The following is a 20,106-nucleotide window of genomic DNA, read 5'->3' as shown; positions in this document are numbered from 1 at the left end:
ATAGCATGTAAGTGGAAACATTTGATCATATGATTCGGCAATGAAGAATGTCTAATATGATGTGTATATATAATTGCTTATTCAGTAACGTATTGGCTTATTACAAAGTATATGAAATTTGTATGAATTTCTTGTGGTTCACTTTACTATTTGAGTTGACAAGAAATAAGTGGTGTTGTGTTAAAATTTTGGTATAAAGCATATTATGTGTAACCAATATTATGGGATTCGGCATTTGTATATATAAATTAGGAGGAATTGATTTGATTTCATAATTATATTATAAATATGTCGTAATGATTATGTGATTAGTTATTAAGTGGACTAAATGCATGATTATATCCTAGTGGTAATAAGTTTAGTGGATGAATGGCATTTGTGATATGTGTTTTGTGCATTGAGGTTGATTGATGAATTTAAAAGTGGTATGAGTGATTCGGCAATGATATGTATATATTAACATGAATTATGTTTTTTATTTCACCTTTGGTTAAATTGATTTGATTATGTTTTATATGTGTTAGTAATGGTTTAAAATTTAGTTAAAGGTACATTGGAATATATGTCGAAATGAGTTAAGGAATATATTTGAAAATTGACGAATATGTACAAACGAATTATGTTAGCCAAATAGATAAGAAAAATGAAATGAATTTTATATATAACCTTTGGAAATGTTGGTTTTGCTTATGAGTTTGAGTTATTAATTTGTACAGATATGATATGAATTATTTGAGTGTTATAATACTGATTAATTAAATAAGGTGCTTGTTTGATCCATAGTTACAATTTCGAATACCATAATTATTCAATAACCATATGAGTCGATTGTTAATAATCATGGAGTATGCACAAATTGTTGTTAGTATATGCATGAGCAATAGCTATAAGATTGTTTTGATACTCAGATAATAAATGAATTGGTTGATATATGCTCGGTATATGATATGTATTTCTAATACTTAAAAAAAATCTGAAGTCATTAATAAGATGAGAGTATTCATGTGATCGATTTACGTAGTATAAATTGTTTAATTATCGGTTTGAGTTATGTTTCGATCGGTAATGCTTTGTAACCCTAATCTGGCGACAGATTTGGGTTAGGGGTGTTACAATTTATTGGTATCAGAGCTATGGTTTAGTAGATTCTAAGACTACTATAATGTATGAGAGTCGAGCTGTACATGCCATATTTAACCTGAGATAGTGTGATATATCCTGACTCTGATAAAAATTGTTTTGATGAGACAGATAAGTTTTCAACCAAGCTAATTTTGATAAGAACGGAATGTGTACTCGAATGTTTGAATGGGAATGTGTTGATGATGAGTTGTTACTCATAAAGGTATGGATCAAAAAGTATGATATATTGATGTTGCCAAATGTTATAATTATATGAGCATATAGATAATGATATTTAAGTTGCGATTGCTATCTGAAATGTTTTTATTATGAATTGGTGATTTGAGTTGTTATATGAATTAAGTACTAAGAAAAAAAGTGATTAAAAGCAAATGTTTATTACATGTTTGGACAATGTGAAATTATTAATGAATTAACTATTTGTGAAAGTATGTGTTACGTGTATTTATGTGTAAGTTAAATTTGAAGCTTTATTACCATCACCCCTTTATTAGTAAAATGTTACTGTGAAATCTGTAAGATTTGGGTTGAATAAGTTCATGAGTGTGGAATTAGAGAAGTTCGTGTTCGGAAGATTAATAATGAGGTCAGAAAAGTGAATGAATCAGCAAATAAAGGCAGTATTAAAAGAAATATTAAATAGTTTCGAAAACTATTCAGATTGTGTAAAATCACTGTTACAGAAGAAGTTAACTACGAATGACCTATTCAGGTATGTTATCTAAAGAAAGTATTAATTAGAAGCATTTCTGGATTGATTTCTGTTATTGATGGGATCATATGAACTTGATAATGACAGAATTAGACAGTTGAATAATATTTGAATTGTATTAATGGTTGAGTGCACTGGTTATAGTCGGGCAGTTACTATGACTTCTTCTGAGTACTCTACGTGTACATTTATCTTTAGAAATATATCAAACTGTTTAATTTCGGAAGGAATTCTTACCGTATGAGAACATTAGCTAAATATGTTTATAGACAAAAGCATTGTTGGTCTGTTTGGATTATGTTCGACATTGCTCTGTCTCTCTCTGATATTTATTCCATTGTGTGGATATTAAAATTGACGGTAAAATATTTATAATGCTAATAACCTGTTTCTACTGGATATTGTTATGTTGAAAATACGTAAAGATTATATTATTTTCGTTATTGTGGATTTCAGTAATTATGAGCGACATTATTCTTTCTGGACCATTACTAGGATATCATTGGAGTTGATATCATTATATATGGGTTGTAATTCTTATATATTTTGTGTAACATCAGATTATTCAAATTTCACTATTCTGATTTCTTATGATACCATGTAATTATCCGCATGAGATTTCTAGCTGACAGAAATGGCTATATCTATTATAATCATAATATATGTTTGAAATTTGGGAATACTGCAGTACCATTATCAGAATTATAAAGTTGTGCTTTGGTGTTGGTTGCTGATCAAGTCACATCTGATTTTCTTTTGGTTTCAGGTACTTTATTAACAGTTGGGACATTATCTATTGTTACGGGTAAGACGTCAGTCTTATTATGACATTATGATTTCTATTTGATGATTTAGTTTCTGTATAGTAATATGTCTGGGTTATCTTTTTTAATGAGAAGAAAAGATCTCTCTGAAAGACTGATTTAGTGGTTTAGTCTGCTTTGAATTATTTGATTGAAAAGTTAATTGGGTTATATGTGTTTGAATCTACACATTGGGCCTGAAATAAACTTTCAATGCACATGTGTGAATTGAGGAATAATCTGGAAAAAGAATCCATATTCTTGAAGACTTGATGCAGAGTTATAACTATTGGAACAATTCTATCTTAGAAATGTTGTGGTAAATTAAAGTTATTTTAACTATTGAAGCTTCTCTTTTTTGCATGAAGATATTGTTAACCAAAATATCAATACGGGTTCAGTTTAATTTGAAGAAAATGTTTATAATCTTCAGTCATGCGTCCATGAACAGATGGAAGTGTGTTCTAATATTAGAGTATATAGAGATATCTTGTGATTACATACAGTCAGAGCTGCACATAAAAAAAATGTTAGTTAACTGACATATTTGATGGTTTGATTATAGCAGAGGTAAAAGCAAGACCGTTATCTGTTCAACAGATTTACGATTCCCGGAAGATTGATAATGAATTGATAGAAAAAGGAGCTCAGTGTTATGTAGATGCTCATTCAGAATTTAAAGTTGATTCTGAGGATATGCTGAGATGTTGCATTTTTGAGTGCAAAGGTCGTACACCATTGTATTGGACTGAGCTCAGTGAAAATAAGATACACGGGGTCGATTTGATCAGAGAAACTGAATAGAAAGTGAAAGTGATCCGTGAAAGTTTAAAAGCAGCATCAGATCGTCAGAAATCATATGCAGACTTGAAACGAAAAGATATATAGTTTCAGATCAGAGATAAAGTTTTCTTGAAAGTCTCACCATGGGAAAAAAAGTAATCAGATTTGGTCGTAAAGGAAAATTGAGTCAGAGGATACAATGAAAGAACGTTATCCAAACCTATTCACTGGTAAGATTTTCGAGGACAAAAATCTCTAAGGGGGGAAGAGTTGTAACAGCCTGAATTAGACCCTAATCGGAACAGTGGTTTAGGGACCATGAATCTGAGTCAGAAAAATATTTAAAAATTATTTTTTGTGTTTATTTTGTTTGAATTTATAGCTGTGAAATTTTCATGATTTAATTTTGTCATTTAGGTGTTTGATTAAATAAAAGGGCTTAATCGCGTAAATTAAAATTTTGATAGTTTAAAACATAAGGGCCAAATTGTTAGTGGCTTTTTAAATTGGATCATTTATGTTGAAAATAAACCATGAATGTGTGATATGGACGGTAGTGTCCTTGTTATTAATGGTTTTATAATTTTATTTGAAAGGTTAAATAAGTAAATTAAGTAATAAAAGGTTTATAATAAAATATTATGTAATGCCCCAATTTTTGGGTTTTCTGTGTTTCTGCGATTTTTAAAATTTGTGTGTGTTCTGGTTGGTTAATATATATATTTTAGTAGGTTAGTGGGCCTTTGGAAGGCCCAAACTTAAGTTAAATCTGTGGTAGTCTTCGGAATTTTAAATTTATGAACAGGTTATGCAATTAGCGTTTGGGCTTTTAAGAGTAAAGGGGTAAAATATGACACAAAAAGGAGTGTGGTCTAGTGGCAAGGTGGCGCCACTTAGGGGAAAAGGAAGTGACGCCATAGAGGAAGCAAGGGGTCCAAGGTTCAAGTCTTGGCTCTTGCAATATATTTTGGTTTTTCCTTTCAATAAATCTGGAAGCAAGTAGGTGCGCTTTAAAGTTTAATGTGTTTGATTTATGATACAAATGAGTTGATGGCCTAGTGGTGGTGCCGTGAGTTGGCATGTGAGAGGACTTTGGTTCGAATCCCTTGGCACGCAAAGGTTGATTATTTTGCTATGTTGGGACAGCAAGAGTTGGTGTTGGTTTTAAACTCTGGTGATGGAGGGATCCCACATCAGGAAGCTAACATAAGAGTAGATGGAGAGCTAGCTTTAAATAGAGCAAACCATTAGGAGAGTAGGCATACCCTTCTTGGCTGATCCCTTTCACTTTGTGACGTGTTCGTTTGGGTTGGGCGTCACCTAAGAGTGTTTGGAGCGCGGATTAACTGCAGTCTCCTAACAGGTGTGTATTTCTCATTACTCTAGCAGTAGGACGGCTATTTCAGGCCGCGATGGGATGAAATGGGCCATGTGGTCCCAATAGGTCCGTAGGTCCAAGTGGATAAGTTGTAGAATTACCGAAATACCTTTCTAGGGTAGAAATACCAAAATACCCCTGTAGGGTAGAATTACCGAAATACCCCTGTAGGATAGAATTACTAAAATACCTGTGTAGGGTAGAAATATCGACATACCCCTGTAGGGTAGAATTATCGAGATACCTTTGTGGGGTAAAATTACCATATTGCCCCTAGGGTGTTAAATGACTATTTTGCCCCTCGTGCGTAAATGACTAACTTGTGTGATGATTGGGTTAGTTGACGTGGATTTATGTTAGTTATCATTAATTCGTAAGTCTAATGTGTTAGTGATCGATTGTAGGATTATCGCGTGGGAGATATCGTCATCAATCGTAATCAACCAAGTGTGTAAACGACACCCTCCCTTAGACTGAATCGGTAAAAGCTGAAATACCGAAACGTTGGTATTTTGTGAACTTGCGAGCGTGCGAGCGCTTGTGACACAGTTGTTAATGAATCTGGTGCATTTGGATGATTAGGGTGTAGAGTGTGCATTTTCGTGCACAACGGTATTTTTGGGATTAATGGGCCGAAAATGGGCCAATGGGCCAACGAGCCCAATTTAGTAAAAGGACAAGGTAAGTACTTCTGATTACTTGGTAAACGTTAGAATGAGCATGAAACCTTAGCAATAGGTAATAATTACTGAAATACCCTTATGCATGCAAAATTACGATTTTACCCCCAGGGTTATTTTTTTCTAAAAAGCATGATGTTTTGTTTCTGTATACGTATTCCATGACATATTATTTCTGTTGCATGAGACATGGGTTTATATTGATGGAGGAAGCGTTCTGGCAGCCTCGCTGCAATCTGGTGGCCTCGCCACATATATCTGTTCTGGTGACTTCGTCACAATATTTGGCAGCCTCGCTGCAATCTGGTGGCTTCGCCACACATATATATATCTGTTCTGGTGGCATCCACAATATCTGTATCTAGTGACTTCGTCACTATATCTGGCAGCCTCGCTACAATTTCTGTGGTGTGTAGCGGTTCGGTGGGTCGAGTAGTCTCCCCACATGGTGTAAGGCTGGTACGAGGGTGTTATGGATGGCTCTGGGTTGGTATTTCTACATTCATGATATATTTGTTTTGTATCTGCTATGGGCCTATGGGTTTCATTCTGCTTTCTGTACTAGGCCAAGGCCCAGATAAGTCTAACTCTGAGGTTTGATCTGTTTTGGGCTATGGTTGGGTTATGTTACACACGAAGTTTACCGGACTCACCCTTTATTTTCATCTCTGCAGGAAATCCCCAACCATAGTGGGCTTGGAGCTGTGAGGGATTCGGAGTGGCCACATCATCTGCAAAGTGGTTTTTCTAATTTAGTTTATTTTTGTTATTTTATATTCTGATTTAATTTTGGGTTTTAAGTTGTAATAAGGCTGCTATTTAAATTTCTTTTTCCGCTATGGTTTTTTTCTGATTATATTTATACTATGTCGAAACTGCTAGTGTTAGGCTGCGCGGGTTTTCAAAATTAATGAACGTTTTCCAAGACTCAACAAGCACAACAAATGGATAGCATAAAGATTGATAAACCGACTTTTCATTCAATCGCTATTTTTACAAAGACCAACCCAATCACTTAAACCAACGAATGCATACTAAGTCGTAAGTCCATGGACACGTCAGATCTGGTAATAACGTCTGGGCCGGGTTTGGGGTGTTACATATTAGATTAAAATAAGCCATCATATCATTATTATGTTCATCCACCGAAATGAGAAACAAAAGAAAAGAAAAGGAAGCTAGGTATTCAGCCATTGTTGAGCTTGATTTAAGGTAAGTTCTAGCTCGGTTTTTGATAATTTTTACGTTTTTGAGATCGTTGCTTGGAGTACTACAAAACCCATGCTTGAATTTTTTATTTTGATAAATATTTTGAGTTATGCCATTGTTGAGAGCTTGTGATTTTTGTTGTTTGATGATGAAATATGAAAGATATGTTTTAGATTAACATGTTTTGTATTGGATTTTCTGATGATTTTGAGTAATTAGGGCTAAATTGAAAATACAATAATTGGAGGGACTAAAATGTGAAATAAATGAAATATATGGACTCATATGAATACTAGGAATATTTGGCCAAACATGGGTATATTGAAATTTTGCATATTTTGTGTTTTGTGCAAAAGGGACTAAATTGTAAAAAGTGTAAATGTCAGTGGTAAAATGGTAATTTGCCCATTTATGTGTTCTGAACTAAATTGAATGATAATATATTTAAATGAGCTTAAGTTGAATATGTGGTTTTTTTCAATATATGTGGTCAATATATAGTTATAACGGTTAGAAGTAAATTGTGAATCGACTTTGAGTAATGAAAATGATTTATGTCTGATGATTAAGTAATGAATAAGTTTAGTAATTAAAGTGATAATATGAGCTATATATGTGAAAATGTTGATTATTTTTATAATAATGGCAAGTTAATATTCGGCTAAATGAAGTATATGCATGTGATATTAAAGTGTAAATCATGATAAATATATACATATATGAATTCGAATATATGATGATGTTGTGCCATTGGTAGTAAATAATAACTTTGTTAATGAATATATGTATATTTTGGTCAATTAAAAAGTTGGCACCTGGAAGTATATGTGACTCCGATATATGTGTGCGAGTAAGTCAACGTTTCATACGTTGGCATCGATATGTTACTCTGATATATGTGTGTAAGTCCACGTTTCATATGTTGGCATCGATATGTGACTCTGATATATGTGTGCGAGTAAGACCACATCCACGGTTCATACGTTGGCATCGATATGTGACTCTGATATATGTGTGCGAGTAAGACCACGTTTCATATGTTGGCATCGATATGTGACTCTTATATATGTGTGTGAGTAAGACCACGTTTTGTACGTTGGCATCAAAATGTGATTCCGATATGTGTTTATGAGTAAGACCTTGTTTGGGGCAGTGGCATTGATATGTGATTACATGTAAGACCACGTTTGGGACGTTGGCATTGTACGATATTTGTGGCTATCCAAGTATCCTATCGAATTCCGAATGGCTGAATGGGCAATGATAGTTATGATTGAATGAATAAAATGAGCTAAAGTACTCAGGTATGTGATAGTTTATTTCTTATTTGAAATAAGGTAAAAAAGTTATTTGATATGTGTTTTAAATTATGTATAATGTAAATGGAAATTGTATGTGCATATTGAAAATGTATTTGGCCTTTTAGTTTATATCATGTGACTATTTATGAAATGGTTCATGGATAAATATGTATGTGGGTTTATGTATATTCGGCTATTTAATGGTACTAAGGTTTTGAAATTTAATTTTACCTTGATAATAGACATATGTATATGTTCAGCTAAGGTAAATTTGTATATGGAATTATATGTTGTATATGAAATTGTGATCTTGAAAATAAATGTGATTAAGTTGGCCTAATTTATTTTGGTTAAGTTGAGTTGTTACTGATATTAAGTTATTTATTTGTTTATGATTTACTAAGCTATGATAGCTTATTGTGTGTATTTGTTCACTGTTTATAGATTTTGGAAGTTGGTTACGAGCTCAGGGGTCGTCAGCAAGGTCTATCACACTATCAACCGATTTCGGTATTTTATAAGCTAAAATTTGGATCTATGGCATGTATAGGCTAGATAATATTTTGGAAGCATTGGATTTTTTTTTGTATATATAAAAGCCATGTGAAAATGGCTTGTTTATTCATGTTAAGTTTGGTTTAAGTCTAATTATGCTATGGATATGTTTCGTTGGTAATTTCGAATGTGTGGTATTTAGTAACAGGGTTCGGCTGGGTTATTAGGTCAGTTGCTGATTTATTATTTTGACTAAAGATAAATATATATTATGGTAAATATAATCTATGACTCGCTTGAGTAGTGTTTTGATTATATGATTTAGTCGAGTATTGATATATATAATTTACAAATTTGTCATGCCAATATATATATTTAATACATAGCATGTAAGTGGCAATGTTTGATTATATGATTCGGCAATGAGGAAGGTCTAATATGATGTATATATATATATAATTGCTTATTAAGTAACGCATTGGCTTATTACAAAGTATACGAAATTTGTATGAATTTATTATGGTTCACTTTACTATTTGAGTTGACAAGAAATAAGTGGTTTTGTGTTAAAATTTTGGTATAATGCTTAATATGTGTAACCAACATTATGGGATTCGGCATTTGTGTATATAAATTAGGAGGAATTGATTTGATTTCATAATTATATTATAACCATGTCGTAATGATTATGTGATTAGTTATTAAGTGGACTATGATTATATCCGAGTGGTAATAAGTTTAGTGTATGAATGGTATTTGTGATATGTGTTTTGTGCATTGAGGTTGATTGATGAATTTCAAAGTGGTATGAGTGATTCGGCTATGATATGTATATATAAATATGAATTATGTTTGTTATGTTACCTTTGGTTAAAGTGATTTGATTATGTTTTATATTTGTTAGTAATGGTTTAAAATTTAGTTAAAGGTACATTTGAATAAATGTCGAAATGAGTTAAGGAATATATTTGAAAATTGACGAATATGTACAAACAAATTATGTTAGCCGAATAGATAAGAAAAATGAAATGAATTTTATATATAACCTTTGGAAATGTTGGTTTTGCTTATGAGTTTGAGTTATTAATTTGTATAGATATGATATGAATTTTTTGAGTGTAATAATACTGATTAATTAAATAAGGTACTTGTTTGATCCGTAGTTAAAATTTCGAATACCGTAATTATTAAATAACCATAAGAGTCAATTGTTAATAATCATGGAGTACGCACAAATTGTTGTTAGTATATGCATGAGCAATAGCTATAAAATTGTTTTGATACTCAGATAATAAGTGAATTGGTTGATATATACTTGGTATATGATATGTATTTCTAATAATTAAAAAAAAATCTGAAGTCATTAATAAGATGAGAGTATTCATGTGATCGATTTACGTAGTATAAATTTTTTAATTGTCGGTTTGAGTTGTGTTTCATTCAGTAATGCTTCGTAACATTAATCTGGCGACGGATTCGAGTTAGGGGGTGTTACACTACTAATACGTCACCTTTTATTTTCCTCGACCTAACTCTTTATTTGACCTTTTCGGATCTCTATAAATGAATTTAACATCAATTTAATTCATTTCATACTCATTTACATTCAATTCACACCCTAGGCAAAATTACCATTTTGTTTGTCCCTATACTTTTCATATATGACAATTTCGTCTCTAGGCTCAAAAAATAAATTTCATGCAATTTAATCCTATTCCAAGCCCAACTGAAATTTTCATAAAACATTTACAACACATGTATTTCACAAAATTTAGAAATTTTCCATAACTTTTACATATTTACAATTTAATCCCTAAATCATAATTTAATCAAAATTCACTTTGTAAAAGTTGTTTATCTACCAACAACCTTTCATTTTCTACCATAAAATTCAAAATTTCAGCATTTACATCCATGGCAAAACTTTGTTACTTTGATAACTTTTCAAATTAATCCCAAAAATTGATGGATTAGGCTATCTCGATCTCAAAAATATAAAAATTACTAAAAATGGGACAAGGATACTTACTCAATTAAGCCAAGAAAGCTTGCTTGAACACTTTTGTCTTTCCTACGATTTCCATGTCTTAATTTGAAGAAGATGATATAAAATGATGATATTTTTCTATTATCATTTTTTAATTATTTTAGTTTTCCAATTTAGTCCTTATCCTTTTTTAATTTTTCCAATGGATGATTCATCAAAAATATCTACTAAGTTTTTTTAATGGTCTAATTATCATATAAGGACCTCAAGTTTTGAATTCCATAGCCATTTGATAATTATAGCTGCTAGAACTCAACTATTGCATTCTATGCAATTTGGTACTTTCCGTAATTAAACACATAATTGGTAAAATTTTCTTATCAGAATTTTCATATAACATTCCTATCGTAATATGGACCATGCAATAATATTCAAATAAATTTTCTTTCTGGCCCAGATTTGTGATCCTGAAACCATTGTTCCGATTTCACTGAAAATGGGTTGTTACAATTCTCCCCCATTTAAGAATTTTTGTCCTTGAAAATCTTACCAGTAAAGAGATTTGGATATTGCTTTCTCATAGTATCCTTCGATTCCTAGGTAGCTTCTATTCCTTGTCACTGCCAAAGAATCTTTACCAAAGCTACCTTTTTATTTCTTAACCCTTTTGCCTCACGTGACAAGATTTTGATTGGTTCCTCACAGTATGCCATGTCAGGTTGAATCTCAACTTCTGTCGGAGAAATAATATGTGAAGGATCCGACCAATATCGTCGCAACATAGACAAATGAAAAACATCATAAATTCTGTCAAGTTCTAGTGGTAATGCTAACCGATATACAGTAGGTGAGATTGTTTCAATAATTCCATATGGCCCGATAAATCGTGGACTCAATTTTCCTTTTTGGCCAAACCGGAGAATTTAAGATTACCTTATCAATGAACTGAAATTCTATTTCTTTTCGTTTAAGATCGGCATAAGACTTCTGATGATCAGAGGTTGCTTTCAAACTATCCTAAATTACCTTCGCATTTTCTTCAGTTTCCCGGATTAAATAAACTCTGTGTATCTTTTTCTCACTAAGCTCTGTCCAATATAATGGAGTTATACATTTATGACCATACAGAGCCTCATACGGTGCCATTTTAATGCTACACTGATAACTGTTATTATAGGCAAATTTGACTAAAGGCAGATACTTTTCCTAGTTATCTTCAAATTCTAACACACAACATTGAAGCACATATTCCAAAATCTGTATAACACGTTTGGATTGTCCATCAGACTGAGGATGGAATGCAGTGTTGAAATGTAACTGTGTACCCAAAACTTCTTGCAACTTGCTCCAAAATCAGTATGTAAACTAAGGATCTCTGTTTGAAATAATGGATACCAGTACTCCATGCAATCTGACAATCTCAGAAACATATAATTTAGCCAACTTATCCAAAGAGAAATCCATACATACAGGAATAAAGTGTGCAGACATTGTAAACCAGTTGACAGTTACCCAAATGGCATCTTTCTTCTTCTAAGACAGGGGTAATCCCAATAAAAAGTCCATGGTAATTCTTTCCCGTTTCCATTCCTGTATCATAATAGGTTGTTGTAGCAACCTGATTTTGGGGCTAGTCAGAATAGTGATTTTAGGAACACAAATCCGACGTAAAAAAATTAATTTTATTATATTTTTATGGTCTACAATTTCACGAAAGGATTTCGTTGAAATTTCGTTTGAAAATTTTTACGTTTGGGCATTCAATTTAGTAAAAAGGACTAAATTGTAAAAAGTACAAAAGTTGATTTCTGGTGTCCAATTGCTATGAGATTTTAAATTAGAGGTCTTTATATGATAATTAGACCATTTGTTAAGTTAGTGGACAAAAATGGACATGGTGAGATAAAATTATAAAGTTTGCCAAAACGGGAATTTTGGTCATTTGGTAAATAAAAGAATAAAAAGGGAAAATAAAGCCAAAATTTGTCCATCTTCTCCAACCCTTGGCCGAAAATTTGGAGACACCATAGCTAGGGTTTTCTTTAAATTTCAAGCTTGATTATCAAGAAAAACGAACTTTAGACTGTAACACCCCTTACCCGTATTCGACACCGGAATAGGGTACGAGGCCTTATCGGACATATACTCACACAATCATACAAAAATGAGATAGTAATTTTCGTCCAAATTTAAAAATTTTCATTAACATGCACATCATCCCTTATATGGGCCCACGAGGCCCAAAACATATACTGGGGGTGGTTTGGGACTAAACCGGGGACTTTCAAAACTTTTACAACACTTAAAAAATTTTCTTGTTATGGAGGGTTACATGCTCTGTGGGTAAGCCGTGTGGTCACATATGCCCATGTGGCTTGGGACATGCCCGTGCAACTCTTTGTTTATGACATCATCAACTAAATAGGGTCACATAGCCAAGTCACACGCTCATGTGCTTAGGACTTGTGGCGAATTAAATTCCAAAAATTAGGTGCAAACTTCACACGGCCAAGGCACACTCCCGTGTCCTAAGGCCGTGTCCTTCGCACGGCTGAGACACATGGTCGTGTCTCTACCCGTGTGTTTACTACTAAACATTCTATTTTACCTAATTAGAGTGCAGGGGAGACACGGTCGGATCACACGTCCATGGGGCAAACTGTGTGTCACACACGGTGTAGACACACACCCATGTGCCTACCCGTGTGGACAACTTTGAGGCTATTTTCCAAGCCTTTTGTCACCGTCAATAACACATGCACACTTACACATCTCAATGGCACCCTATATGGCATAAATGAGCACTTATACATTCATAAACAAGGCTCATGCATATCAACTTCTTATCAATTTATACTTGCTTAAGACTTCATATTTTATTTAGACTGAGCTTACCAAATCACATGCAATATGAAACATCAACTTACTTCCATTTCATACATTCATGACTTAGTTTTTATTATGTCATTTACTCACATTTCCATCATCAATCATCCATGATCATGTCCACAATTCATCCATATTAAATAAATTTAACCATTTCATGAGTGACCTTAGCACATGCATGCATATATGAATAGGATTACATCCCCATAATTATTATGGGTCGTATCTCATGGCCATATACAAAATGAATCATCAAATCATTATAAGCCAACACATTTGGCTAAACCAATATGACATATAACAAAAGACCAAGTCCCTATACATGTCATACTCAAAATACTTGAATTCACTATACCCAAAAGATTAGTTTGATAGTGTGAATCGAGCTCCGACATCCTTCAATCCCTGAGCTAGCTTGGCGATATTATAAGAAAATGAAAAAGAAATGAGAGTAAGCATAATGCTTAGTAAGTTTGCATGTAAATAATAAACAACATTAACCATGCATTATTATACACATAACATAATAATATTGATCACAATGTCATCAAGTATCATAAGTACATTTTAAGTCATGTCATTTACATATTGCACAATAAAACTCATGATCATAATTCATTCATACTCTTCTTAATGAGGTCTCATCGATTCATAATCTCAATATTTATGAGCTTGTGTACATACTAGTACCCTTTCAACATGATCATACCTTGTCATCTCTTTGACATAATCGTTGGATTTCCCGTTGAACCACTTGGAATACTAAAGGATACTCGGGATCTCTCATGCTCGTAGTAAGATGCCAATGCCATATCCTAGATATGGTCTTACATTGGATCATAGATTGAAGCTGACAGCTCAGCTATTTTCTTACACGATGTCCCATATCGATGCCAATGCCATATCACAGATATGGTCTTACTGGGATCCCATATCGATGCCAATGCCATGTCCCAAACATGGTCTTACATGGGATCACATATCAATGCCAATGCGATGTCCCAGACATGGTCTTATATGGGATCACATATCGATGCTAATGCCATGTCCTAGTCATGGTCTTACATGGGATCACACATAATCTTAATAACATGACATTTGTATCCTAACTATTCCTAAGGTTCAACCAGGGTTTCGAGATATCAAACTTTGTCGAATCGTCATTGAGTCATCTTTAATTAAATCCACAAAGAAAATTACACAATTCATGCAATATTAAGGCATTAAAAACAAAATAATGTAATGTTGCATTATTTACACAAACTTACCTCGGTACCAAAATATGACTAACTATTCAATTTAGTCCACAACCTTGTTCTTTCCTTGGTTTAGGTCTGGACTCCGTTTTTCTTGATCTATAATAGTAAACATCACTTATTTAATTATCATATTGTTCAAATCATTCCATAAATCATACTTTGGAAAAATTTCAATTTTGCCCCTAAACTTTCACATAATTACAAATTAGCCCATAGGCTCGTAAAATGAAATGTGTTCATTTTCTTTGTTACCCAAGCCTAGCTGAACTTATAATATGCCCATAGCAGCTCACATTTCTCATTAAATCATACATCTTACTACTCATTTTACAAACTTTACTAATAAGTTCTTTTTAGCCATTTTCACTAGAAATAACTTAGTAAAAGATGTTTATCACACATCAAACATTCATATTCTTCCATTAAACATCGACATACATGCATGTCATACATGGGTCAAATTTGAAACATGAACCCTACTTCAAAATATGGCTAAAAATAGGTAAATCGGGTTTTGAGGGTTTCAAAAATGTAAAGAGCATTAAAAACAGGGTTAGGATACACTTACTGTGACAGCCCAAAGTTGACCCTAGTCGGGAAGTGGTTTCGGGACCGCTAAACCGAGTCACCAAAATGTTTGAATGTGATACTTATTGTCTAGAATATGTAATTATGAATGTGTGAAAATTTCAAGCTTCAATTTGGTTGATTTCATGTGAATTTAGTTAATAGGACTTATGTGAGAAAATTCTAAAATGTGATAGGTCAATGTGTGAGGACCTATTAGTGCATGTGGACAAAGGGGGACTTGCATGTCAAATTTCCCCCCCTACTAGTAGTGGCCGGCCATGATGGGCATGATGAACAATTGTGCAATTTATTTTATGGAAATTATGGCATGAGTATGGCACAAATAAGATATGTTAATTTGTGTCATAAAATGTTGGGATAAAACAAATAAAATAATAAAAGGAGTATGGTGAATACAAAAAAAAATGTGTGTGTAGTTGTTTGTCCCCCCCCATTGCCGTGAGCTAAAGAAAAGAAAGGAGAGAATTTTGTTCATCCTTTTCTCATCTTCATGCTTGCCGAAACTAGAAAGAAAAACAAAGAAAAATTTTCTCATCCTTTGGTTCATCCTTGGCCAAAAATTTTAAGGAGGAAAGAAGAAGAAAGGTGAAGAGATTCGGCCATGCATGTAGCTAGGCTAAGGTATGTTTGATGATGTTCCATGAGATGCATGCATGTTTTAGTTGTTAGCTTGAGTTCTACTTGGCCCATGGTCTAAATCTTGCTATGTGATGGAATTGGCACTTGACCATGGATGCACCATTCTTGGTTGGTGTTTGATGTTGTGGTGATGAGGCATGAGGATGAGTTAAGATTCGGCCTAGGTGGAGGTTGTGTTAATGCCATTGCATGCAAAATATGAAGCTTGTTAATGATGCATGTGATGATGGCTTGATGATTCTTGAACCTCCTTTTTAGCATTTTTGTGTGAGCACATATGTGCATTGGTTGCTAAATGGAGAAGAATCGGCTAGCAAGATGTGTGCTAAGGCCGAATGTAACTTTGCATGTTGATGAGCAATGCATGTGTTAAATCGATGAAAAGGGGAGGATGCTTTACTAGTGTGTGTATATGTGTGTATTAAGTGTTGAGATCGACCCCAAAAATAGACATGCATATTCGGCCATGGGGAAAGAAATTAGCTAATATGTTGTGTTGATGCATGATTTTTGCATGTATGAGACTTTAATGTCTAATGTATAAATATGGGCTAAGTGCCTTGTTTTCATCTTTTTGATGCCTAAATGATGAAATCAATTTATTTGTTTGATTAAGCTCAAGAGCAAAGGGGAAATAAATCTGATAAAGGGAAGGAAAAAGTGGTTGAATAGCTAGCGGAATCGTTCGACAACACCCGAGGTAAGTTCTTGAGTAAGAGAGCTTAAATTACGATGTGATTAAATCATGCTCTATGTGTTGCTATTGAGCCGAATGTGCAAGGACGATATGTGCCTTGTGTTTGAGTTTCGCAAATGAAAATGAAATATGAATGTGCCATGAATTATTGTTAGATGTGCATGATTAATTGAATGCTGTCCGGGCTAAGTCCCGAAGGCTTTGTGCTAAGTGAATATATCCGGACTAAGATCCGAAGGCATTTGTGCGAGATACAAATTCCGGGTTAAGCCCCGAAGGCCTTTGTGCGAGATACTAAATCCGGGTTAAGTCCCGAAGGCATTCGTGCGAGTTATTAAATCCGGGTTAAGTCTCGAAGGCATTCGTGCGAGTTATTAAATCTGGGTTAAGTCCCGAAGGCGTTGTGTGAGTTACTAAAACCGGGCTATGTCCCGAAGGCATTTGAACGAGGAGCTATATCCGGTTAAATCCCGAAGGTACGTGATTTGGTAATGAATGAGCTTGCTGTAAAATTCCAGCGAATACTCGAAAAACATCCCAATATGGGGATATGTTACGTATGTGTTGAATTTAATCGAGCCCTTACAAATAAATGTTCGCTCAGTTGATAAACGAGCTACCGGCCTTCGGCTAAGTTAGTCTATTGTGTATGTACATAAGGGTTGTTAATGTTGTGAAGCAAGTTTGATATCGGTAAATTGCGTATTATGAAATATTCCATTTAGCTAAATGTGTGTTATTCTTTGTTTATGCTGGAATTTCTTTGCTCAAAACTTACTAAGCATAAATTGCTTACTCGTTACACTGCTCCTCTGTTTTATAGATTTTTGGTTCTCCAGCTATCGGACTCGGGATCTTGAAGTCGAAGTCGCCCACACTATCAAAGGCTCTTTTGGGTACTATTTTGGTTGAATCTTGATATGGCATGTATAGGACTACCCATTGTTGTTTTTCGAGTACTTTATGAAATGTATAAGTGTACAGCCATGCGAAAATGGCTTGTAGAAGTGGAGTATGGCATTAGACCCTTCGTGTTTATGAATGTATAGATGGTTTCATGATGTAACTATAGTTGGAATGGAAGTGTTGAGCAAATGATCAGCCACTGGAATGGCTAAGTATGATCATATGTGGGCTTATGTATGACAAGGCCCTAGTTGGTCCATGAAACCCCAAAATAGGTAAGGTTTACTTTGAAAACAGAGGCTGATAGCAGCAGTGGTGTGGTTTGGAAAAATCACAAGAATTCGTAGGAGTGGAATTAAATAGTGAATAAATTATGTAATCGAACCTTGATGAATCTACTTTCATATGAAAGTAACGAAACAATCATATGAACAGTACAGTAAGAGATATTCGGGTTCTTGTGGAACAGGGCCAGAACAGTTTCTGGATTCCCTGTTCCGCCTTTGGAAATTCACTATAAATTGACCAGAGGTAATTAGGGGTCATACCATATATGTATGGATTCCTCTCTGAGTCTAGTTTCCATAGAAACAAACGGCATCAGTATTGAAGCTCTGTGCAGAGAGATATCCAAGTCGTAATGGGAAAAGGTCAGTGTAGTCGACCCCTGTAACATGGGAGACTTTGACTAATAAACTGTACTAATTGGCCCGACCAAAAATTCTAGAAAAAATACATAGGTGGGGAAATGAGTCTAGTTTCAGGGAAAAATCACAAAACTGATTTTCGAGTTGTGAAACTCAAGATATGATTTTTGAAGCGACTAGTACTCAGACTGGGCAGTGTCTGGAAAAATTTTTCAAAGTTTGTTAACATCTCGTGTCCGACTCCGGTGTCGGTCTGGGGTTCGGGGTGTTACATTTTATTGGTATCAGAGCTACGGTTTAGTCGATTCTAGGACTACCGTAATGTTTTGGGTCTAGCTATACATGCCATTTTATGTGATTACTTGATAGTGTGGTGATTTCTGACAATTGTAAATGTGTATTTATAGTAATGGATCCCGATCGTGACCGAGAGGTAGCTGATGATCTTGTGAGTGTAGCGCCTGCTCCCGCACAAGGGACAGTGCCGGCAGACTCTCAACCTAATGCTAGTAATCCGAATGATGAAGCTAGACAAGCATTCTATAGCGTGATGAATGATTGGTTTAACCAATACATTCGAACTAATATGGCTGTTCCACAACCTCCATTCCCGACAAATACTACCCCCGCACCTACAATACCACCAGTAACGGACCAAATAAGGTCAAATAAGCCCCCAGTTGACAGAATTCGAAAACATGGGGCTACTGAATTTAAGGCTATGGATAGCGATGATGCCGAGCAAGCTGAATTTTGGCTAGACAACACTATCCGGGTACTCGATGAGCTATCTTGTACACCCGATGAATGCCTAAAGTGTGCTATCTCCTTGCTACGTGATTCTGCCTACTATTGGTGGAGTACTCTGACTTCTATTGTGCCCCGAGAGCAAGTAACTTGGGAGTTTTTCCAAACTGAGTTTCGGAAAAAATATATCAGTCAGAGATTTGTTGATCAAAACGGAAGGAATTTCTTGAGCTTAAGCAAGGCTCCATGTCGGTTACTGATTACGAGCGAAAATTTGTTAGACTTAGCAAATACGCTCGGGAATGTGTTTCGTCCGAAACTATTATGTGTAAACGCTTCGAGGATGGGCTGAATGAAGATATAAAAATGTTCGTTGGCGTTCTTGAAATACGAGAGTTCGTGGTACTTGTTGAACGAGCTTGTAAAGCCGAAGAGCTTAGAAAAGAAAAGCAAAGAGTTGATGAGGGAACTGGAGAGTTTCGTAAAAGATCCTCGGGAAGGTCTCTTCAACAGACATCGAAGAGATTTCGAGATGATGCGGGCCAGTTTAGAGGCACTTCGGGCCTTTTTAGACGAGATCGTGATCGACCCCCTGTGGGTACACGAGGCACTTCGGTCGCCAGTGTTGGGAATGAACGCCGAGACAGGACGAAATGCCGATATTGCGGTAAATGGCATTCGGGGAGTTGTAGATTTCCTGACCGCTCCTGTTACAAATGCGGATCAGTTGACCACTTCATTAAAGATTGCCCGAGGTTGTCGGGACAGAATGCAAATCAGAGTGGGAGACCGGGTGCTACCACTGCTCGAGGTAGACCATCTGGAAATATGGGCAATGCTAGTGGTGGTCAGAGAGGATCTAGAGATGATATAACCAGATCCAAAGCCCGTGCGCCTGCTAGAGCTTATGCTATACGTGCCCGCGAGGATGCTTCTTCGCCTGATGTTATTACCGGTACATTCACTCTCTTTGATACTAATGTAATTGCTTTGATTGACCCCGGTTCTACTCATTCTTACATATGTGAAACCTTAGCATCCAGTAAGACTTTACCTATTGAGTCTACTGAGTTCGTAATTCGGGTGTCAAATCCCTTGGGTCGTTACGTGCTTGTCGACAAAGTGTGTAAGAAATGTCCCTGGAAATTCGAGGTTCCTGTTTTCCGGCGGACTTGATGCTTTTGCCGTTTGATGAATTTGATGTTATCCTTGGTTTGGATTGGTTGACCGCGCATGATGCGGT

Source organism: Gossypium hirsutum, chromosome A03 (genome assembly GCF_007990345.1).
Source record: "Gossypium hirsutum isolate 1008001.06 chromosome A03, Gossypium_hirsutum_v2.1, whole genome shotgun sequence".
In the NCBI taxonomy this organism is placed as follows: domain Eukaryota; kingdom Viridiplantae; phylum Streptophyta; class Magnoliopsida; order Malvales; family Malvaceae; genus Gossypium; species Gossypium hirsutum.
This window is presented reverse-complemented; position numbering follows the sequence as displayed.